Below are 23,882 nucleotides of genomic sequence, written 5' to 3' on the forward strand. Positions count from 1 at the left end.
TGAGCAAAAGCCCAGAGGGATGGTTAAAAATAAAGAGTGCTTCAAACGCTCAGTAATGAAACCATTGTGCTGGCCACATCCTCCTGAGAACCTCAGCTGCTGAGCCAGGCCCTTGAAGACAGCGGTGGCTTCAGGTGGAAAGCTGCATCTGCTTGCAGAACCCTCACTTGTCTAAGCTGTGCCCTCTCTGAGAAGAGCGTGTAGGGTCTGAATGAGAATGAGCTTTCACACGTGCTGAGTGGGCTTCACCTCATTTCACCCTCACGTGTGTCTTCTGGGGGCCATGCTGTCTTTAGCCCACTGTGCAGGTTGGCACACCGAGGCTGCTTACATTATCTGCAAAGAGGCAGTTGAGACTTGAACCTGGGTCCGGCCCAAAATTTGTGCTTTTAAGCTCTCTGTCATCCCAGTTCTTGAAGAGCCCAGAATTTTGAACTCCTGGGGATGGATTTAGTGATGCGCTGGTACATATTGAACAACCAGCTCTCTGGAAGAAAAAAGACGCTTGACTGGCAGTGTATTCCAGTGTCCAAGGGGTAAATCCTCCCACTGTGGCTGACGTGGAGCTACCAGTGTGACATTATTGAATGTGGAGTTGGGAAGAGATGAGCAAAGTCAGTTCTTGCAAGTTGGTAAGAGCCAGCTCCAGTGTGTCACTGGGTGAATGTCTCTGCCTCCCCCTTAGCCCAGTATGGCCAGTAAAGGCCTTGAGACATGTCTAAGGAATGGAAGAGGGCTGGGAAACCTGCTCCTCCAGCCAGGGGCCGGCCTGAGTCCTGGGAAGCTTTGGTTAATCTTTAAGCCAGCCTTGCAAGGAAGTGCAGCCATTTCACCAGCCCGGGCTGGCCTCTGCGGTGGACTTGCTGTGGCACCTCCAGCAGCCCCTTTCCCCTCTGACCTCGGCTTATCACCGCAAGAGGTGCTATTCACTGAGTACCACCCGACCATCCTCACACCGGTCAGTTCCAACCTTCCCAGGAATCTTCTGTGGCCATGTCCATTCCAGTTTTACAGGTGAGGGGGCTGGGCTGGGAAGCTGATGGACTTGTCCACCGCGCTGCAGAGGGCCAGCTAGCCTAGATGCGAACCCAGATCAGGGTGGAGTAAGGCTTTGCTCGTTCTTGGTCTGCTGGAAGGTATGTTGTACCCAGAGGCCTTTCCCTTCCACATTCTAGCGTGCTCCTCCCTGCTTCTCTCAGCAGGGACCTTTGCCCAGGAATTAGAACCCTGGCAAAGGCTTCTGTTTGCCTTTGACCTGGTTTGGGCCTTAATTTCCCATTTGTGAAATGGAGAGAACTCTCAAAGAAGGAATGTGGAGGCAGGTGTGGTATTTAAAGCTGGACCCAGGCCCGCTTTTCCCTGTGCTAGGATTCCAGGACAGGTGAAGAGGCAAGGGTGGGATGCCCAGCACCAAAAGGATAGCCCTGGAGGCTGGGGCCAAGGGGTGATAGGGGGTGACAGGGGAGTCTGTGGCCGAAAGCAGCTGCCCTGGTTCAGAGGTACTTAGCCTCTTTACTTACTTGGAACTGTGACTGCCACTCAGATGCCCTGGTCAGCCCCTCCTAAGCAGTACTATCTGGAACTAGGGGACTTCCGATGGACTGCCAGGGATGTTTTTTTCCTTATGCGCTTAAAATGAACCCATATCTGTTAAAATAAATGTCGCTCCTCCCCACTCTGCCCCTCCTGCCCCAGTCCCCACTTTGAGAAACTCAGGTCAAGGCTAAGGTCCAAGCCCTGGTTCTTGTCAGTGCCTCAGTTTCCCCATCTGTAAAGTGGGGATGATCTTCCTCAGCTCAGGCCAGGTGGTGGTTAGGCTTAAACCCTGAAGTCGACCTGAGCAGCTTAGCATGGCGCCTGGCACAGAGCGGGCGCTCCACTCCCGCTGATATCATCACCAACCGTGATTGCGGGAGAGGTGGATCTGGGGCGTAAGGGTGGGTGGGCTGGGGAGGGCATTTTGGCCTGGGGGCGGATGGGGCCCGCGGGGTGGGGCGCCCTGGCGGAGTGGGGGCGGGGCTTCTGTGCCCGGCGTCCCCGCCCCGCCCGGACCCCCGGCTCGCGCCGCGCCTGGATCTCTCCTGGGTCACCGGCGGGGAATCCGTCCCCGCGCGCTTCCTCCTTCCTCCTCCTCCCGGCTGCCTGCCGGGCCCCTCCTCCCGGCTCGCGCGCTCCCTCCCTCCTCTTCCCCTCCCCGGGCCGCCGCCGCCTCCTCCTCCTCCTCCTCCTCCCTTTCTCTCTCGATCTGTCTCTCCCGGCCCGGAATCCATTCCGGCCTGGGAGCCGGAGCGGCCAGGCCGCCGTCTGCCCGACCCGCTGGCCGTCCCGCGGTCCGCCCTCCCGTGCGTCCGTCTGCCGGTGCGTCCGCCCGCCTGCTCGCCTGCCTGCCGGCCCAGGTGAGCGCCCCCCGCCCCTCCGCGGGCCCCCCGCCACGGCCTGCGCGGTGGAGCCCCCGCCCCGGACCACCCTGGCGTCGGATCGCCGGCCTGCGGGGGCTCCTGTCTACCTCCCAATTCCCACTCCTCGGGGCCGAGCCGCGATACCCCAAAGCCGGGCGGGCCCACGGGGCCATGCCCGGCGCGGCCTTTTGTTGTGATGCTGCGGAGGGAGGGGGCTGGGCGGGGGGGCGAAGGGGTCCTGGCTGCGTGGGGACCCCCTCCAGCTCGTGCTCCCCATAAGATCCCCCAGAGAAGCGGGCGAGCTGGGTCCTAGCCCCCGGGCCAGGTCTAGGCCAAATCTGAAATCTGAGCCAGTAGGCGCCGCCTCTGGCCGTGGCTGCCCGGCCCTGCGACCCCCGGCCGGGGGTGGGAGGTGGGGGGAGTCGGCAGAGCGGGCTGAGAGGCCCCGGGGTCAGGGCGCCAGGCCGAACCGCCAGGACCTCCCTGCCCTCGTGGGGCCTTGGGTAGGGCCTGGTGCTGCCGGCCTGGAAGGGACTGGGCCAGACTGCGTTGGGTTTCCACTGCCCACAGCCCCCTGCCTCGCCCCTGAGCAGGCCCAGCCACCAGCCGGCTCAGAAGTTGGCAAAAGTTTTGGGTGTTGGCTACCGGGCCAGGTCCACCTCTCTGCCTGGGCTGGGATTGGGGGTGGGTATGAGTCCCCACCAGGGCTGCCACTTGCCCTGCTGTGTGTCCTCAGACAACTGCCTGCCTCTCTGATCTGGGGTCTTCATCCGTGGCAGGTGGGCCTGGCTAGAATTGCTGGGCTGGTGGAAGGATGGGGTGAACAGAAGGGACTCACCTGTGTGGTATCCTTTCGGCCCCTGCGTCCTTCAGGTGGACTTAAGAGTGGACAGAGCATGTGTGTGCTCCTGGGCAAGGCCTCCTGAACTTTGTGGACTCTGTACAATTTGGGGCAGTGGTTGCCGGGTCACCTGGGGTAAGTCCAGACCCAGCGACAGCCACAGTGTAGCTGGGATCGGACTTGGTTTCAAGGGTGGGCCAGGCTGGGCCTGTTGCTGACCCTCTTCTCAGACCCCTGGCTGGGGGATGAAGACTGAGGCTCTTATCTCATCTGGTGACCTGGGCCAAGAGACCGCCCTCTTAAGTTCCTCATAGGTGAAATGAGAATCCTCAGGTGAAGATTCTAGTAGATGCTCAATGAATGAAGCCGTCACCGGATGCATTGGTTGAGAAAGATGGGTGAGAGGTGAGGTTGCTGGCTAGTTCATTCTAGAAGAGGATGGATTGGTGTCTTGAGAAAAACAGCTGGGGCACAATCCTGCCAGCCAGCAGCTGTGTGACCGTAAGCAACTCACTCTTCCCCTCTGGCCTCAGTTTTGCCAAGGATAAAAGTGGGCCAGTGGTCATGACGGCTGCTAACATCTACTGAACACCTTTTAAGAGGTAGGGACTCTTGTTTATCCTCGTTTTGCTGATGGGAGAAACTGAGGCTAAGAGAGGAGAAGTGACTTGCCAAGGGCATACAGTTGGAAGCTGGAATTAAAGCCCAGACCTCAGAGACACAGTCTGGCTGTCCTTGCATCCCTCGGTGATGGGGCAGTGGAGGTCCCCAAGACAGGACTGCTCGCACAGCAGTGTCGGAAGGGACTGTTCTGCCGAGGGATTGAATGAAAGCCACGAGGTCTTTTTAGTGATGTGGTGATCTGGTATTTCCACCCAAGGAAATGATTTACAGTGTGTCACCTCCCTCAGCTGACTGCGTGTGTGCCCCTGGGCCTTTGCTCTTAAACCGCGTCCCTCTTAGAGTGCCCTCTCCTCCAGGTGCTGCGTATGTGCCCTTGCCTCAGCAGGCTTAGGCCCACCTCTCCTAGGAAGATGGTCCCCGGCTCTCTTTCCTTGTCCCCTAGCTCTTCTTGGAGCATGAGTTATCCACAGCTCAGCCTCGTTCCTGCTTTTGCTTCTCTGACTGCGGCCTGTTGGGTGGGGGTGGAGGGATGTCTGGCTCCCCCAAGCCCCAGGAACCAGAGAGGAGATGGCTCAGTGACCTGTTGAGGGACTCTCTACCCATCCCCCTGGTCCTCAGCTGACCCCATGTTCTCAAACCTCCCCATATATAAGCATTTGTGACTCTGTATTAAGCACCTGCTGTGTACCTGGAGCTTGGAACTTGGGCTGAGCAGTATTGTGCTGGGGTTAGCAGGGAGTGGCAGCTGTGGGAGTCATGGAGGCTTCCAGAGGGTTGCAGGGCCTGAGCTGAGGACAACCAGGAGTTCACCCAACAAAGAAGGGGAGAGGGAGCTCTTTTTTCCCTTGCCCGGGGCCCCAGGGTGGTGGGGTGTGGTCAGCCTGGTTGGATGCTTGCTGGGGACCTGGGAACAGGTCCTTGGCCTCGCAGAAGTTTGAATCTGAAGGGTGGGCAAAGTTGCAAACACATTGCCATATGAGTTACCATATAATCACAGATATGATAAGAGCTCAGGGAGAGAGGCCTGGAGTACAGAGGAATCTTGAAGGAGGCATGTAGGGTTGGCCAGGCATGGAGTTAGGGAAAGGGCTTGCCAGGCAGCAGGACATGTACGTGCAAAGGCCCTGAGGTAGGTGCCAAGACATGTGCTGTCATGGAGAATCAGTGGGAGAAGCTGTGAGGCCGGAGTGCGCACAATGGAGGGGAGTGGGTAAGAGGCAGAACAAGGGAGTGGATCAGCAGGGCCGGACCATGCGGGGGCCTTGTGGGCCCTGGGGAAGAGTTTGGCCTTCATTGTCACACAGGGGGCTGATTGGTGTCCCCTGTGTGAACAGCCCCATGCTGGAGGCCAGAGGTACAGAGCTGATCAATAGAAACAGATCTGATGATAGAACTAGATCTGCGGGCTGCACGCCAATATTTTATGGAGGATCTAATCCCCCATAAAATATTGGCGTGGGTATTTGAGGTCTCAAGAGGAGCAGGTATTTGAGGCTGGGCTTTGGAAGTGGAGTAGGAGTTCACTAGCAGGAAGGCCTGGAAAGGATGAGAGCCAGGGGTGTGGGAAGTGCAATGCCGGGTGGCTGGAAGCTGGGAGTGAGGTGGGGAGCAGGGAGGGGTCAGCCCAAGAGATGGGAATCAAAGTTTGGTAAGGGCTCAGGAGTCAGACAGACCTGGGTTCAAGTTCTACTGTCCCCACTTGCTGTGTGTCTTCAGATCATTCACTGTATCATTTGAGAGACTTAGTTTGTCATGAAAATGGGGACAATAGATATCTCCTTGTGGGATTAGGGTTAAAGGAGGGCTGTGTGCCTGGTGCCTGGCACCAGTAGGTACTCGGCAATTGGGACCTGCTTTGCGTTGTTGCATTGGACAGGTCACTTGGCCTCTCTGGGTCTGGCCCTGCCAGCTCTGTGGTCAAGCCCTTGCCTGGGTGATCTCACTGAGTCTGAAGGTGCCGCTCCGGGCAGGGCTGGCTCAGGAGAAGATATTGGCAGCCAAGGCCGCCAATGTGCCGGGTGACCTTGAGTCCTGCTCTGCCCTCTCTGTGCCTTCTCTGTGTGCAAAGAGGCTGAACTGGGAGAATGCCATGTTCGGTGCGATTGGTCCCATTTTCTGGTAGTAAGTACTAAGATCCAGGAAGGGGAGGCTACTTGCCTAGGGCCTCCCAGTTCCCAAGTGACAGGGCCAGGTCTTGGCTGTAGGGCTCTGGACTCCTAGTCCAGTAGAACCACTGAAAAGGGCTGCCATTTCCCTGCTCTGGGCCTTTTGGCCGGAGCTTCATTTCCTGCCTCGGTGTGTGCCCCTGCATCTCTATCTCTCCTCAGATTCCACAGCCCTTTCCTTCCCCTCCATGGCTCCCACCCCTTATCTCCATGGGAAACCCCTCTGGCTTCCCTTTGAGCTCCTGGGGGCCTCTTCCTCTGGGCAGCCTCAGTTTCCTCATCCCTGAAGTAGGATAGTGAGTCATGGCTCCCAGGATGTCTCAAGAGGACAGAAATAAAGTGCTTAGCACACAGTAGGTACTCAATCAGTGGAGGCGGGGGAGAGCCAGGCATGTGCTAAAGTCCTGCCTCCGCTGGCAGCTGATGCCCTGTCCTGTGATTCAGTTTCTGAAGCTGTGAAATGGGCCCAGGGCTTGTACCTAGTAGGGCTAACAAGAGGATGGCATGAGGCTATGCCTTAGGTCCCCACCTGGTGGCTGGCTCTGTGTCACTGTTCCCTGGGGAGGGAGACCCAGTAGAGGCCTCCTCTGTGTTCAAGGCCTCATTCCCCGCTGTTTGTCCAAAGCCAAGTCCCTTAGTCTCTCTGAACCTCAGCCTCTGCACACCTCCCCTGTAAGGATTAAATCAGCTAATGTATTTCCAGTGGCTCAAATCCACTGGGTGCTTGGTAAATTTTCTGTTTTTCTTTCTCCCTTCTCCTCCCTCTTGGGGGCTCAGATATCATCTAGTCTAGGGAAGGCCCTGGGCTTTCATCCGCCTGGCCTAGAGGGCTGCATTGAGAAGCATTCTGAGGCTCAGTGTTGGTTTCATGGGAAAGAGTGCTGTGATAGATTAGTCATGTCTGCCATGGGCAGAGGATAAGAGAGTATTGTATGTGTGCCATGAGTTTGTCATTCTTGATCTATTCTGACCTTCTCTTTTCACAGATGGGGGGATTGAGAAAGACCCAGGGCAAATCATCTAATCTGGGAGAAAAATGCAGAGCTCTTGTCTTTGATCCAGGACTCTCCCAGCCAGCCAGCTTCCCCTTCCCACAGTACAGCCTGGTAAGGCTGAGTCAGGGATAGATGACTGGGGAGGATCTCAGAGTTGGGAGCCAGACCTCCATCTCCCCACTCCTTGCTCTGGGTCCTTGGGCAAGTGACTTTCCCCCAACCTTGGGCCCTTTGGTCCTCCGTCTCCCTTAGAACTACCCAGAGAAGTTCCAGAGTAAAAGGAGAAGCCAGAAGGGAGGAGAAGTTGAATGATCTTGGCCAAATCCCTTCCTGTCTGGTCCTCAGTCTCCTCATCTGTATGGTGAGGACTCCTCCCACTGAGGCTGTGATGGTGATCCTAGCTGGGGAGTGCTCTGGGGCAGGCCCAACTGAGTTCTCTTTGGTACCCATGTAGGGCTGGGGATGTCTGGGGTGGGTGGGTGGTGATATCTGTGGACCCCCTGAGAAACTTTAGGAATGGGTCCATTGGAACCCTTGGACCTGCTGGGCTATGAGGCCGGCACAGGCAGAATCCAGTTGCTTGGAGTGGAAATTGAGCTGGAGTTGCTTCTGGAAGCATGGCCTCCATGTCAGGTCTGATTAGCTTCTCTTAGGCTGCTTTGCCCAAATTCATGGCCTTGACTTTTACCTTGTCTGATGTCGGTATCTTCATGTCGTGCCCTTCTGAGCTGGGTCATAGTAAGGTGACCCATTGTGTCCCTTGCCCCATCCTGGGAGCAGTCAAACTCTTATTCCTGTTACACAGAAGAGGAGATTGAGGCTCAGAGAGGCTAAGAGCTGGGCCACAGGAGCGCAGTAAAGTGAGGTGTGAGCCCAGACTTCTGGCTGCCGGATAATTTGTGGGGATCCAGTTCCTACTGAGTGTGTACCCAACGTGGCTAAAACTTTTCCCAGGTATAGGAGGGGTGCAGTGCTGGGGGCAGGTAACCCTGGCTCTCTGGGTTCCAACTCTGGCTGATGGATCCCCAGTCGGACTTGGAGTACTGGGATTTTGGGTGCTCAAGGATGCTTGTGGCATAAAGGGTAATGGAAGTAGCAAAGCCTTTGAAGCTGATGGGTTCTGGGTTCAAATCTTTGCTTGGCCACTTGTTTGCTGTGTATGATTGTATGGCTTGGAGCCTCAGTTTCCCCATCTGTGAAATGGGGATGATGAGGCTGGCACCAGCTTTGACAAGATGGCATAAGGATCTGATGAGCCAATGTGTGCCAAGTGCTTGAGTGCAGGGTGTGCACTCAGAAAGTGCGTGATATTTATGACTGTCTGTGATTAGGAAGGTGATTCCCTGATGAGGCAGGAATCCTGGGCCTCTGCAGGCTAGCTGATCAGGAAATCCCCAGGGCTGTGATCGGTCATCTTTGTCTGTGGTTGGCTTGTTCTGTGGGGAAGGGAGTGGGGGGAAGATTAACTAGAGACAGACAAGCTTGGTGGCTGGATCGATCGGAAGCCGCCAGCTCCATCCAGGCTCCCTGAGCCTGGCTCCGCCTCAGCCCTTGCCTGCCTATGACCTAGCATAGCCTCCCAGTGCCCTGAGGCTTCCCCTGGCCTCCCTCCCTCCCCCTCACTGAATGGGCCCCTCTCTTCAAAGGTGGATTCCATTTGAGCATCCTTGCCAGTTTGACCTGAGATGTGCGAGCTGTTTCTGCTCTTGTTTTAAGGGAGGCAGCTGAAGCTCAGAGAGAGGCAGGGATGGGCTCAGGCTGCGCATCAAGAGCCCCTAGAGGTTCCCTGCCCTGATCATCTCCCACGCTTTTGAGTTGTAGCTATCTTCCTGCCTGCCTGGGGTTGTCCCGCCACACACCTTTGCCTCTGCAGCGCCCACTGCATGGCGTGCCCTCCCTCTCAGTACCCCTCCAGTGGCTGAGATGCTTCTGGCTTCAGAAGGCCTTTGTGACCACCCTCCCGGTCCCACTGAGTCCATGAGTCCGTACTGATCCCACATCCCCCGCTGAACTTCACCTTGTCCGTTCTTTGCCCTTCCTCGTGGCTCCGATACGTTCTGCCTTAGATGGCAAGTCATGGGATTCTTTTTGCCGCTAAGGGAATATGGTGATCATCACTCCCAAGGGCACAGCCCTTTACAGTTTACAAAGAACTTTCCGCAGTTAACTCTGCGCATCCCCAGTGCCAGTGGGGCTGAGAGACAGAACCACCATAATAGACTTTGTGTGGCAGATGAGGAAACTGTGACCTCGAGTCAGGGTGATGCCAGGTGCTCTCTCTGCTCAGGCAAATGGAACTGGACTCTTCCCCCACCGAACCCAGTCTCCTCAGTCCGGAACCTCTCTCCCAGAGCCCTGTGAGAGGCTTATTGTCAAAAGGAGGATTTGGAGGCTCAGAGAGGTAAAGTGACTTGCCTGAGGTCACACAACTCTGAAGGGACTTGGAGGGTTCCTTCTAAGAATCAGAGAAGAGGCAGATTAGGCTGGTTTTCCTCCCACTTCCGAAGGGAGGACCAGACACGCCCGGGATCCTGAAGGAGCAATGGGCCACTGTGAGCCCTTTTGGTCCCTTCAGCCGGTGTTATTCCTCCAGCATGGAGTTGAGCCCTTCTGCAGTGCCAGGCAAATGGCTGTCTCAAGCTCCCAGCAGCCCTGCAGGAAGTGGTCCTGGCCCCATTTCACCAAAGAGGAGCTTAGACTCAGAGAAGCCAGGGGTCCTGCCCAAGGTCATCAGTGCATGGATTTGAACCCAGGGCCTCCTGGGCACGCCAGGCCTGCCCCACCTCATCTAGGCTGAGCCCTTCTCTGCTTCTACACACCCTTGGGCAGCCCTTCAGCCCTCCCCACAGTTCCTCACTGGGCAGTGTGAAGACCGGGAGACTTCTCTACCCCCAACTGCTGTCACCCACTAGCTGCGTGGCTTTGGTGAGTCAGTTTAACCTCCCCATGCCTCAGTTTCCCCATCTGAAAAATGAGCCTCGTGGTAGATCCCACACCATGGGCTTGTTCCAAGGATGAAGTCTTGTATCCAGTGCTCTCAGCAATGCCAGCACATAGTAAGCGCTCAGTACCTGTTGTTACTGTAATTTGTATTAACCTGGGGAAGAAGGGAAAGACCGCCCCGTTCGTCATCCAGGTGGGAAAATGGAGAGAAAGGAAATAGCATCTGCCAGGTCATAATGCGATGTCACAGCCGGAAGTCTCTTGGGGCACATTCTGCTTTCCAGATGGGAAACTGAGGCCTAGAACTGAGAAGGGACTCAGTCAAGGTCCTGCCTTCTTGCCTTCAGTTTGGGTTGAAGCCTCCTTGTCCACCTGCTTGCCTTGGTGCTGTGGGTCAGTTGCTTCCCCTCGCTGAGGCTCAGTTTCTTTATCTGGGAAATGAGGGTAACAAATGTGCACCCTGGTGGGGCTGGGGTGGGGACTGGGTATGTTCATCTGCATAAAGCATTTAGTTCAAGGCCTGGCCTGCAGGGACTTCCAGGACTCAACTCTCTCATCTGTGTCATGGTCTGTGCATATTGCTGGGGACACGGTTCCATCATATCCCTCCAGGGTGGCTCCTCAGTTGGAAGCCACCCTAGGCAGGGGCTGGGGCTGGGGAGTGGAGGTCTGGCTTTCTGCTCTGCCTGGGTGGCCGAGGCTGTGCCGCGTGGACTTTGTCCCTGAGTCGTGCCAAGTCCTCAAGGCTGGGCCTGGTTGGGAGGCTGCACCCATCCCCACCAGGCCTCCTGGGTGCCCTGTGGCTGCCAGCACCCAGATCCTGCCACATCTCTGGGTCTGCCTACCTTTGCTGCCGTGTGCCCCGGGCGCTGGCTCCTCTTTCTGAGCCTTGGTTTTCTCACCTATGAGACGGGGTCAGGAGTCTTCCTGAGCGGGCTGTTGGGAAGGCTTGATGTGCTCATTCTCCCCATGCGAGACTTATAGAAAGTGTCACGGTTAATGGGCATGGCTGTGAGGATGGGTTGGATCCTGACTGGCAGGAGGGGCGAGAGGATACACGTGAGCACAGGCTTGGAGGTGGCACAGTTTGGGGAGCACCCTGTAGCCAGGTGGGTTAAGTGGGAGGGGCCCCATCATATCCCAGGATTCGGACTGGCGCCGGGAGAGGTCCGCAGAGTCTCAGCACCGACTGTGGAGACTTGGGGTGATGTTGACTTCCCTGCTCTCTGAGCTTTAGATTTCTGTTTGAAGCCTTGGGAGCAGCCTCCTGCCCTCCCCACCCCCATCCCTGCCAGGTGTTCCCAAAGGCCCCGGAACCAGATGAGACATAGTTCTATTTGGGGACAATACTGCTGTTCCCGTTTATCTCCTGTGCCCTAGTTTTAGAAACGGAGTGGGTTTGGTTACCAGTTGGCCATTTGCAGAGAGCTCCCCCTCCGCCCACTCCACCCGTACCTTAGAGCTTCGGGCATCACGGGCAAAATAGGACTCCGTGTTGCCACTGGGAGCGGCTCCTGGGCTCTGCCCCTGGGTTCTCTGGGTAGCGAGTTGGCAGCTGCACTCTCGATTATCCATCGGTGATATCTGGGCCTTGTGATGGATGCTGGGAACCCTAAGGATGTACGTGGAACACAGCTTATATTCAGGGGGAGCTGGACACAGGCCCTAATCATTTTCCTATTGCACCACGGGGTAGGGGCCATATGAACTATGGCAGCCCAGCACAATGCCAGGAGAGCTTCCTGGAGGAGGTGATGCCTGGCCTGGGTCTTAAAGGGTGAAGAGGAGCTCATGAGAAAAAAAAGAAAGGCAAGGGCAGGCCAGGAAGAAGGGACCCCATGCACAAAGGCCTGGGGGTAGGAACTAGCCAGGTGGTGTGGATAGCTGGGGAGGTGGGAAGCAGCAGGCCATGTACAGGGGTGTTAGAAGGTGACTAGGCTGATCAGGCAGAGCTTCAAACCCTCACAGGGCACTCAGGCTTGGGCCTGGGGCTGATGAAAGCAGAGCAGGTTGAGGTCAGACTCCTGCTGCGGGTTTGGAGGACAGGGAAGGGTCAGACCGGCCTCAGGCGCTCAATTCCTTTTGTCAAGTAAAGGCAGCCCGGAGGCTGGGGTTGGAGACAGGGATTAAAAACCTCTCCCTGGGGCAAAAGGTAGGGGCTGGTCTGGGGCCTTGGAGGGAGTGGGTCTGGGAAGACCTCCTGGGGAAGGATGGGAGGGCTTGACGAAGGGCCCGAAGGTGCCCTGTGAGCAGCGGAGCTCCAAGGAGCTGTGGAGGCTTGACTTGGCTGAGTTGGCTGGTGCCAATGGGTAGAGGGCCTGGGGGGCCTGCTCCTCGGGCAGTGAAGAGGGGCCACTGGATGGGAGTCATGTACCCACTTTCTGGGTAGTGCCTTGCTTAGGGGCTGTGTGGCTTCAGTGAGGTGGCCCTGGTAGCCGCACTGAGAACACTTGGGCCTGGAGAGAAGTGGGTGCCGGCTGGGGAAGTGGCCAGGTCTGGGATGGACAGGGAAGTCACGGGGGCAGGGTGGGGAGCCTCTGTCCCGGGTCCGCCTGCCTGTCCATCCTTTCCTTGAAGATGCCTGCCTGGCAGGAAGTGGTGGAGATTCCCTGACTGGTGGATTCCCAAGGTGTCTGGGGCATTGGGCAAGGGCTCCGGGGTTAGGGCCCAGCCTCTCTCCCTTGTCGGGTAAACGTCACTAGGGCAAAGCTCCCCAACTCGGGTGAAGGGCTAGGCTTGATTGCCTCTATAAAGACCCCTCTTCCCTCTTGAACCCAGAGGGTCTGGACACTAGCCGGGGGAGTGGAGAGCTGTGGCTGTTGGCACTGGTGCCAGATGGGCCTGGATTAGAATCCAGGCTTTGTTACCTGCTGGCTAGCAGACCTTGGCCAAATGACTGCCTTTCTGAGCCTCAGTTTCCCCATCTGCAGAAATGGGGGTCACACTAGAGCTTCCCTCCGACGGCTCCTGAGAGGATGAAATGATGCTATGGAGCTCTGTGCCAGCACTCTGCCCGCCTCGGGGGTCTGCCTCTGGAGCTGTTGCCCCAGCCAGCTCGGGGGCTGAGACTTGCTGGGCTGTGGAGGGCGGCTTCCGGTCTACCCTCGGCTCTCAGCACGGAGGACAAGGCCTCTTTGTGGCAGGGCAGATGGAGCCTGAGAGCCCCCCTCCTTGGGGAGCAGGGGACTGCCTGCTTCTCCTCTTTACTCAGTTCCCCTGGGGAGAAGGAGCTTCCTCAGACACAGAGGGTGGGAAATGAAAGTCGGGCTGTGCAGGAGGAGAGCCTGGGCTGGCTGCAGCTGCCCTGGCCAACATCTGGCTGTGAGTTCGGGTGGGCCCTTCTCTTCTCAGGTCCATCTTCTCAGGCAAGCCCCAGGCCCACTGTGGGAGCCCTGCTCTCCATCCATCCATCCATCAATCCACCCATCCATCCATCCATCCATCCATCCATCCGTCCATGATCAAATACTCACTCCATGCTGGCTGTGTGCCTTTGGCCAGTGCCTGCTCTGACCCGCTGGTACACAAGCATTCCAACTGCTCATGGTTTTGCATATGACACCTGCTACAGAGTATTCAGCTATGGGGGAGACAGAAGTGACCCCCGCCCCCATGAGACAGGTACTCACACCATGAACTGTGTGATCCACGCTAGGAAGGAGAAGTTGAAGGTCCTCACTTGGACTGGGTTTGAGGGAGGTTTTCTGTGAGGAGGTGGCTTTGGAGCTGAGACTTGAGAGCAGAGTTGGCTGGGGATATCAAGAAACAGGTGGTCAAGGAAGGCCTGTCTGAGCAGATGGCTGACTCCTGAAGACCTGAAGGAGGCGAAGGAGTGAGGGGGTTGGCGCTTGGGGGAACGTGCTGCGGGCATGGGAGCAGCAGGTGCAAAGGCCCCGAGGCAGGAGTATGCTGGCTTCTCCAGGAAGCGGGAGACGCCGGTGTGGTGGAGCAGAGTGAGGGGAGGGATGGGGTTGGTGGAGGCCACTGAGGGCCTTGGAGCCCCTGTGATGTCCTCGGCCTTTGTGTCAGGGGTGTGGGTGCTGTGGGCGGTGTTAGGCAGAGGCGAAGGGTTTGGACTGACATTTCGGAAAGCTTCCCTGCCCTGTGTTAGCCAGCCTGAGAGGAGCAGGCAGGGTCTGGGTGAGGATGTGGTTGTGGGGGAGGGAGGGAAGTGGATTCAGAGTGCGCTGGAGGCGGGACTGACCGGGCTTGGAGCTGGGGAACAGCGGGACAGGAGGAATCACCGTTCCTCTTTTGGGCAGCTGGTGGAGAGGGGAGTCATGCCCTCACAGACAACTGTGGGCTTCTGGTCTGCCCTCCCCACAGGCATCTGGAGACGTGCCACCCCAGGCCTTCCCCAGCTGGCCCTGAGGGCTGCCTGAGTCCTCTGGGTCCTGCAGCTTTAGATATTGGGTATACCTTAGGCGAAGCTGGCAGGATTCTACCCATTTCACAGGTGAGAATACTGAGACTGTGAGTAGTGCACCTGTGGCTTGGGTTACACAGAGGGGCAGGGGTGGGTCTCAGCCTCCCAGGATGAAGGGGGGCTATGGACTTGTGGAATATGGACTCTGTCCCCCAAATTCCAGCCAACAACTTCAGAGCGTACCTGAAACAGTACCTATCTCAGGGAGATGGAGGCTGCCCAGTGTGACCCCGGGGATGGGGCCAGGGGGCCTGGATTCCAACTTGCTGTGTGAATTGGGCCTCAGCTTCCCTTCCTGTGAAATGGGCACAGTATGGTCCCTGCCCCACAGCGCTGGCGGGAGGAGCTGATGAGGCTGAGTGTGAAGTGCTGACCCGATGCCCTGCAGACGCCACGTGTGCAGTAAGTAGTGAGGATTTTGATCACTGTGGTTTTTTGTGGGGAGTAAGGGCATGTGTGTGGCCTGGGCTCTGGCTCTGGTCACCCAGAGCTGGGCTTCGGGGAGGGGCTGGAGGGCAGAGTGGCTCCATTCAGGTAACTCAGCACCTTGACATTGGCGGTCCTGGAATCCATCCCCAACACCGCTTTCCACACAGGGAAAGGGGGTCCAGGGGCTCTGGATTCACTCAAGGCTACCTGGGACCTTGGGAGAGATCAGGGTTTCCATACCAGGTGGTCTCCACACAGCCCAGGGCTCACCTCTCCGTGCCCTGTTCAGGCAGGCGCCACTCGCTTCCAGGCCGGATGCTTCCTTGGAGGGCTTCCAGGCCCTGCGCAGGTCCTAGTGGGAAGGGATCCAGTCCCCTACCGTGCAGGTCAGGGGCTGGGGTCTGAAAGAGGCCCCTTTTTTTTTGCCTGGGAGGAAGCTGAAATGCTGCAGGGGCTGGGACAGTTGTGGTCTACAGGATGTGGGTAGGTGGGAGCTCTGTGCCCTCCTGCTGGGCTTTTGCCCTCCTGGGTGGCAGGCCCCATCCCCAGGTGCACCCCTCCATCTCTGCGGGCGCCCGCCCCGGCCTGCTGTCTCCACCCCAGCCCCACTGGCAGAGCCGGTTTGAGCCAACTGTCCCTGAGCATGTTCATGCCAAGGACACGGGACCAGACACGTTCCGGCTGCTCGGCCCCTTGCTCACTCCTCACTCCTTGCTCACTCAGCAAACATCCCCTGGGACCTCAGTTCCGGGCCTGGGCTGTGCTGGGCGGGGATCGGGGCCTGGAGCTGTCTCAGACTTGCTTCTGCCCTGTGTAAGTCGGGGTGGGCAGAGGCTCTGCCGCAGAGATGGGCCAGGCCGGTGGCAGGAGGGCCGGGTGGCGGGGCAGAGGCTGTGGGCTGGACAGATCTGGGGCTGAGGCCTGCCGCCCCTTATCCTGTGGGGCCCTGGGTGGGGCCCATTCGTCTGTCTGTCCATCTCACAAATATTTTCTGTGCTCTACAATGTCCTAGAGGCTGCAGGTAGCAAGGAACCAACCAAAGATCCTGCTTTTGCAGAGCACACATCTTAGAGCTGTGGGGAGACAGACACAAAAGCCCGTAAGAAGCCGGAGGGGCCACGAATTCAGCCTCCTGCAGGGAAGAGGGTGGGTGTGCTGGCGGGCCGTGGAGGCTGGGTGGCCGGGGAAGACATCTCAAAGAAGCTCATGGCAAAGGAGGGGAGAGAGGAGCAGCCAGTGAGGAGACCCCGAGGCAGGGGAGAGCCTAGAGTGCTGGTGGAAGTGCAAGGGGGCCAGAGGAGCAGAGTGAGAGAGGGAAGGATGGGGGAAGAATGGAGGGAGAGGAGGGCAGATCAGGGAGGGCTCCTGAGCCATCAAAAACGCACACTTTGGACTTGGAGCGAGTTGGGGTTACACGAGGGTTCTGGGTACATCTGGCTGCTGTGGGAAGAGCAGACTGGGGGTGAAGGTAGAGGCGGGTAGACCAGTGAGGTGGCTGCTGCGTTAGTCCAGGGGGTGACGGTTTGCTCAGGCTGGGGGTAGTTGTTGGGAGGGTCAAAGAATTTTGCCTTTCCCACTCTATTCTGAAGGCGTGTTCATAGAATGAGCCCCATGAATCCATGGCTGAGCCAAGCACCACGCCCCGTGGCCAGTCCCGCGTCCTCCACACCTCCACACCTGCTCTATCCCATCCCATCTTGTATCATTTTAGAGCAAATCACAGGCATCATCTTTCATGTGTGAAATATTTCAGTGTGTGTCTTTAAAAGATAAGTACACTTGTGTTTAAAAAGTAGCCATGAGAACAGTCCACCTTAAAGAAGGTAACAATTTCTCTCTCTCTCTCTGTCTTTTGTGCGTGTGAGACAGGGTCTCACTCTGTCACCCAGGCTGGAGTGCAATGGTGCAATCACAGCTCACTGCAGCCCCAACCTCCTGGGCTCAAGCGATCCTTCTACCTCAGCCTCCTCAGTAGCTGGGACTACAGGCACATACCACCACATCGGGCTAGTTTAAAAAATTTTTAATTTGTAGCGATGAGCTCTCTATGTTACCCAGACTGGTCATTCCTGAGTCAATTCCTGACTCAAGTGATCCTCCTGCCTCTACCTCCCAAAGTGCTGGATTACAGGCGTGAGCCACCTCCTAACGGCCTAATTTCTTTTCTTTTTTTTTTTTTGAGATGGAGTCTTACTCTGTTGCCCAGGCTGGAGTGCAATGACACAATCTCGGCTCACTGCAACCTCCGCCTCCCAGGTTCAAGTGATTCTCCGGCCTCAGCCTCCCCAGTAGCTGAAATTACAGGCGCCCACCACTAAGCTCGGCTAATTTTCGTATTTTTAGTAGAGATGGGGTTTCAGCATAATGGCCAATCTGGTGTCAAACTCCTGACCTCAGGTGCCTAGTTTCTTAATATCAGCAAAAATCCCCTCCTCCCCCAGATATACTTTGATGGTGAAACTGATGTCTCTGGGCTTCCCCTTTCTTGCCATGAAGTGAGGTTTATAATAGCCCCTGCTCCCATGTTATTGTGAGATCATTCAAGTAGGATGCCTAACACAGGCCGGGCACATAGTAGGTGCTCAACAAAGAATAGCTGCTCCCCAGGTGCACCCCTACTATTTTGACTGATAGCCAACACTTAGGGCACACTCCTCAGTGTGCTTCACAGATACGAACTTATTTAATCCTCACAACAGTCCTTTGAAGTAGATGATGTTTATCACTATAGGAGAGGAAATGAAGCCACAGAGAGGTGGAGTAACTTTCCCAAGGTCACACAGCAAGGAAGGGCCAGAGTTGGGTTTTGAATCTTGGCAGTCCAGCTCTTAATCCCTATGTGGTGGAGGCTATGTGAGTCCAGAAAAGGGCGGGGGTCCCTCTCTCAGCTTGGGGTGGGGTGGCAAGGTCAGGTACTGCCTGTGGTCAAGCCCATGGGGGGGCAGGGAAAGGGGAGTGGAGCTTAGGGGAGGGAGCAGCATGTGCTAGGGTTTGAAGGGGAGAGTGTAGTTACGAGTTTAAGGGAGGGTCAAGGGATAGGGAGAGGGAGCTGTGGCAAGCCCCTCTCCATCCGAATTTGGCCTTGGTCCTGTGGGCAGCAGCCTGGGGTGTTGAGCGTTTTTATCCTCTTACAAGCACCATCCCCTGCCTTAGTCTCCGATGCCCTCTCCTCCCTTTGAGACCTGCCAGAGACCCCATTTCATGGATGAGTAAAGGGAGGCTGACCTTCCTGTGGCCACACAGCCAGGGGTAGGCCACCTGCAGGCTTGAAGGCGGTGGGTGGGTTTGGAGCTCAGGCTGGGCTGTGTGGAGGGGCCTGGCCACTGGGCGCTCCTGCCCACCAGTGTCCCTGGAGGGAGATGCTGCCTGGGTGTGGGTGGGGAGGAGGGGGCACTGTGTGTTCTCAGAGCAGCTGGCAGGGAACAGCGGGTGCCGTGGGCAGGGACCGGCTGGCGGCCATCTCCGCAAGGCACATCAGCCATCAGCCATCGGGGTGGGCAGCTGGGGGTTCTCGGAGAGATGACCTAAGGCTGGGAGAGAGGAAAACTTGACACTTCAGTGTTCCCTGTGGTCGTCTCCTGACACTGAGCAGGGCGAGGGAGCTGCTGAGGGTCTGTGTGCGGGTAGAGGTGCTGAAGCCCAGGTGAACTTTTCTTTTCCTCTTTTTTCTTTTTTTTTTGTTTTTTTGAGACAGGGTCTCACTCTGTTGCCCAGGCTGGAGTGCAGTGGTGTAATCATAGCTCACTGCAGCTTCTGACTCCTGGGTACAAGCAATCCTCCCACCTCGGCTTCCCAAGTAGCTGGAACTCTTGGGTACCACCACGCCCGGTTACATTTTTTCTATTTTTTCTAGAGATGAGATCTCGCTTTGTTGTTCAGGCTAGTCTCAAACTCTTGGCCTCAAGCAATGCTCTGATCTCAGCCTCCCGAGTCACTGGGATTACAGGCGCAAGCCCCTGCTCCCACCGCACAGTGATTCTGATGGAAGCCTTCCACGCAGCCGCATGGTGGCTGGCCCTCGGCAGGCCGGGCCCCAAGGCTTTGTCTCCTCTTCCAGTTTCTCCTCAGCTCAGTGCTCTTGGGCCTGGTGCCCCGAGAATCTTATCTTCAGTGCCATTGCCCCCAGCCCACATCCTTATGCCAGGGCAGGCCTTGGCCTTGCTGTGTGACCAAGGGCTGGGAGCCCCCTCTCTGAGCCTGAGCCTCCTCATCTGCCAAGAAGAAGGGCCCACAAAGGCTCCCTGGGGTTGGGGCTGCAACCTCCTGGCCTCGTGAACTGCCCTAGTCACCCCGTTACGGGGCTGCCTGGTGATAGACCCTGGGATGGTACCTAGAGTGGGGTGGAGGTTCTGTGAAGCCTCCTAACCCCTCCAGCTCACCAGTCCCTAGACGCTGTCGCCTTCTCAGTGACCTGAGTCCTGGGCATGGGGGCTTGGAGGAGGGAGAGATGGTGGGAAGTGGGTACGGGGAAGAGGGAGCCACCCCATGTGCCTGTCTTTCCCCCATTTTGCTGCTGAGGAAACTGAGGCTGCAGGACTGAAAATGACACAGCTCCCTTGCCTTTCTCTAAGCGGTCCCAGCTGCAGGCCCTATCAAAGCTTTCCCACCTGCCTGGATCACACTCCCCACCCTCTCTTCACAAACTGCCTAGACTTTGGGCCTCAACTGAGATACCCCCTCCTCTGGGAAGCCCACCATAGTTGAGGTGTCTTCTCTTTCCTCTCTGGCCCTTTGGAGCTGGAGATGACTGTCCCTGACAAGACATGGTGGGAGGGGGCCACCGTGCTCTGACCTCCAGCTCCCAGGGGCCTGAGAAAAGCTTCTTGCCTCTGCTCTCGGTTTTGCAGGCCTTCGTGACTTGCGTTGCTGAACAGATCCCTCTTGGGGTCTCCCCTGGCCCTTTCATGCCTAGGCCAAGGGCCAGCAGTGACCCGGTTAAACCGGGACCCACTCTGGCCAGACCTCACTCTGGACCACCCCCTGCCCACCTGGTACCCTGGCCCGCCTGGGCCTCGCACCCAGGGCTCCCTTCTGGGCCACCCTTGCTGTGCTGCTCAGGAGTGAGGTCAGGGAGGACAGGCTGTGGTGTCTCTCGGATCTGGTTGGCCTCCTTTGTCTGCCTTCTGGCTGGGGCAGCCTCCTGGAGCCCGTGGCCTCATGTGTAAAATGAGTGCGGCCACAGCTTGCTGCAGGGCTGCTGGGAGCAATGGAGGGGAGTGTGAGCCCCAGGCTGGAGGATGGAGGGGGAAAAGCTGAGGGGGAAGAATGTGGGTTTCTGCACCCCCATGAGCACCCCCCATTCCACCCCTGGCCTGGACCAGAGCAGCTGGTGACGTTGGATTCTGCCGAGAGGAGCCCAGGTTCCTTCCTTCGGCCCTTCCCAGGGGCTCTGGATGGTCATCCCAGTTGGGAAGACGTGCAGAGGGTTAGGGGTTGTCGCTCAGCGCTAAGAGTCGGGATCTCAGGCACACCATTTAACCTGTGTGTGCTTCGGTTTCCTCATCTGTGCGATGGGGTGTAAGAGTGGCGCATGGCAGGTTCTAGATGAATACCAGCCGCCGCTGCTGTCAGTGCGCATATCCCTCGCTGTGAAGCCCTGCCTTTCTGCATTTACACATGTGGAAACGCACTGCGGGTCAGCGGGCCATTCTTTTAATAGTGGGAAAGAAGAAGAGAGGCAGGGGAACGTCCCTGCGCACGGGAAGCTTCCACTCCAGTGTGAGGGGCAGGGAGAGGGTGTTGGGCCTGGAGGGAGGCAGTGCCCATCTGTGAAATGGGCAGGGTGTGCCCTCCATGCTTCTCCCAGCCTCAGCCTTGCCCTCTCTGGATGCGGCCAGTGCTGGTGGGGCCCCCGACACCCAGAACTTTTGTAGTTGCTTGGCCTTGGTGGCTGCTCCCTGCCGTATTCCCGGCCTGCTCTGTGGCCTTGGGCCAGCCACTGTCCCTGTCTGAGCCTCCATCTCCCCTTTTGCAAAATGGGCCGGCCACGGGGCTCTGCCCAGTCCCTGAGGCAAGTTTCCAGCTGGGACAGTGGCCTTGGGGAGAAGTGCCCACAGTGGCCTGGGGCATCAGCTGGCCCTCTGCTGTCTTGGACGGGGGCCAGGCACCTGACTTGGCTTCTCTGTGCCCCCATCTGGAAAGGGGCAGATTGTTGCTGTGTAGCAAGGTCTTGGTGAGAACAGAGGGCCGAGCAGTACCAGTGAGGATGCTAATGTTAGGGGCAGAGCAAGGACCCCCGTTCATGGGGCATGGCCCACGTGTGTGCCCAGGGCTTTGCGTGGATTCACTTGTTAGCCTTTGCAACTACCTGGGGGTGACTATGGGTATCTCCATGGTGCCGAAGAAAACTTCAGTCAGTGTGTGTCCAGCATCCTCCTGTGGTGGCAGCTGGGGCCCCTTAACCACGATGTCCCTGCTTGGCTTGGGCAGGTGCCTGGGGAGCCCTTCTGCTCTCCCATCAGGGAGAGGATGGCTGCCAATGGACCAAGCCCCTACCCACCGCCTTCGCCCTCCATCCCTGCACAGGCCCCACACTTCACCTACAACTGCTCTTCCCTGCCTGCCTCCCACCTCTCCCCCGCCATTGGGGCACTGTTATCAGGAGGCATTCCTGGACTGGCTGAGAACAGCTCCCACCCTAGGCTCTTCTGAGAGGATGCCATCACGACAGAGGCCCCGCTGGGGCCTCCTTTGAGGAATGGGCCCTGGGGTATGGGACAGTAAAACCCAGATGGTCTGGTGTGCCTCCCGGTGCTGTGTTTTATGAGCTGTGTGACATCAGGCAAGCAGCTCCACCTCTCTGTGCTTCCGTTTCCTCATCTGCAAATCGGGGCTGCCACTGGGTTCACTGGGGTGGTTCACTGAGGGCCGGGGGGGTTCACTGAGCTCCTAAGCATGTGCCCGCCACCCAGGAGCACTGAGTTGGTGATGCTGCAGCTGCTGTTGTCCTCCTAGGACCAACCATCCCTCCTCCTTGTGGGGACCCTGATTATTTGGCCTCTGTGTCCACCCCCTGAGGAGGGCATGGCAGGGGGGCCCCTCTGGACTTTCTCTTCTCCAGGCCTAGGGGGCGGGGAGAGGGTGGAGCTGAGAGAGGCTATGTTCGGAAATTGGGAATCTGCTGTGTGATCTTGGACAGCCCCTCTCCCTTTCTGAGCCTCCATTTCCTGACCTGCTCTAGGAGCACGTGGACCTGGCCCCTTGTTGTCCCTGTCACAAGACTTTCTGCATGTAGTTCCTCCCTCAGCCGGCGCAGCCACCTGGCTTTTGACAATCTTTCCCACTACAGTGTCTGGGGCGCAGCAGGTGCTCAGCTAAGCCTTGATGGAGGAGCCCAGGAGCGCGCCACTGAGGGATCCCAGGGCTTCCCTACTCCCGGCCTTTTGCTCGTGGGGCTCCCTTTGCCAAGAACGTGGCCCCCATTCATCTCTCCTTGTGGAAATCCTTCTTGTCCTCAAAGCCCTTCGCAAATAGTGCCTCCCCCAGGAAGCTTTTACCAGTTTCTCCCAGCCAGAGGGGATGCTGGGCCTTGGAACGCTGGCTCTGAGGCTCTCCAGCGTTCCCTGTTCCAGTGCACTGCGATGTCCATAGTAACAGGTGAATGGGAAACAGGGGCTGCACACTTACTAGGAGCCAGGCACAAGGGGAGGCCCTGACCTTGCCCTGTCTGATTTCATCTTCCGCACCAACCTTGCAAGGTAGATCTTAATCCTACTATCCCTCCCTTTACAGAACGAAGACAGAGGCTCAGAGAAGTGAAGCAACTTGCCCAGCGATGAGAGACAGAGCCAGGATTTGAAACCAGGTAAGCCTGTGTTTCTTCTTACAAAGGAAAGAAGAAACATCAACACACACACACACACACACACACACACACACAGAGGCATGCACACACGCTCAGGACAGGGAAAAGTAAGTCTCTCTCACACCCAGGTCTCCTTGCCAGAGGCAACCACTTGAAAGAATTTCTGGTGTATCTTTCCAGGAGATCCAAGCATATCTAAGTATGTATATTAACAATTTTTTTAGCATAATGTGAATTTCAATAATGATGGGAATGCCAGGTGTTGATATTTTTAGCTTCTGCACATGACTCAATATTATATATTTGCAAAGAAAGAATTTGTGTTTCTTAGATAGGGTCTCACTCTTTGCCCAGGCTGTAGTCCGGGGGCACAACCATGGCTCACTGCCGCCTCGAACTCCTGGGCTCCGTCGCTCTTCCCACCTCAGTGTCCCGAGTAGCTGGGACTGCAGACACATGCACCCACTAATTATTTATTTTTTCTAGAAACAGAGTCTTACTATGTTGCCTAGGCTCGTCTCGAATGCCTGGGCTCCAGCAATCCTCCTGTCTTGGCCTCCCAAAGTACTGGGATTACAGGTATGAGCCACCACGCCTGGCCAGAATTTTTTTTTTTTTAGATAAATGATAGTACACAGTCTATCCTGTCCTCAAGCAACTTTTTGCTCTTGGCAATATACCTCAGAGATCATTTATTTATGCTGCACTTTTTCATGGTTGCATAATATTCCACTGTATGTATAGTGGTCAGACTTTATTTAATTAAGGAAGGATATTTTGTTTGTTTCCAGTCTTTTGCTTGTTGTAGACAGTTCCACAAGTGAATGTCCTTAATCATGTGCCCTGTGTTCGTGTGTGAGGATTCCTTTAGGATTAATTCCACGTTGTCGGGTCAGCGGCTGTGTGCAGTTGTAGTTGTGATGGGTATTGCCAGATTGTCCTTTGGTGTCACTGGTGTCACCACACCCTCTGTTCTCCTCACTCTCACCAGCATAGGATGTTACAAAATGTGGGGATAAATTTCGTAGGTATCAGCTTGTCAATCTGATAGGTGAACGCTGGCCCACAGTCTAGTTTATTTGAAGAATGTATATCACAGCTTTACTGAGATAAAATTCACAAACCATACAATTCATCTATTTCAAGTATATAATTCAGTGGTTTTTAGTACAGTCACAGAGTTGTACAATCATCACCACAGTCAAATTTAGAACATTTTCATTACCCCAGAAAGAAACTCTACCCATGACAGTCAC

General features: G+C 56.7%; 1 protein-coding gene across 4 annotated transcripts in view; it reads left to right on the forward strand.

Annotated features, from left to right (window-relative positions):
• Positions 1 to 833: 833 nt before the first annotated feature.
• SRC (SRC proto-oncogene, non-receptor tyrosine kinase) overlaps positions 834 to 23,882 on the forward strand; it is a 61,238-nt gene continuing 38,189 nt past the window's right edge. For 3 of the 4 annotated variants that reach the window (XM_012455049.3, XM_012455051.3, XM_012455052.3), the window contains exons 1-2: positions 834 to 1,014; positions 22,554 to 22,626. The gene's annotated coding sequence lies outside the window, so the exon portion shown is untranslated. Of the gene's footprint in view, positions 1,015 to 14,556; positions 14,796 to 22,553; positions 22,627 to 23,882 lie in introns of those variants that run through there. The other variant, XM_012455048.3, reaches the window with a different exon arrangement.

This window comes from Aotus nancymaae, unplaced genomic scaffold, assembly GCF_030222135.1.
Source record: "Aotus nancymaae isolate 86718 unplaced genomic scaffold, 86718_ANA_hifiasm-v0.15.2.pri h1tg000029l, whole genome shotgun sequence".
NCBI lineage: Eukaryota > Metazoa > Chordata > Mammalia > Primates > Aotidae > Aotus > Aotus nancymaae.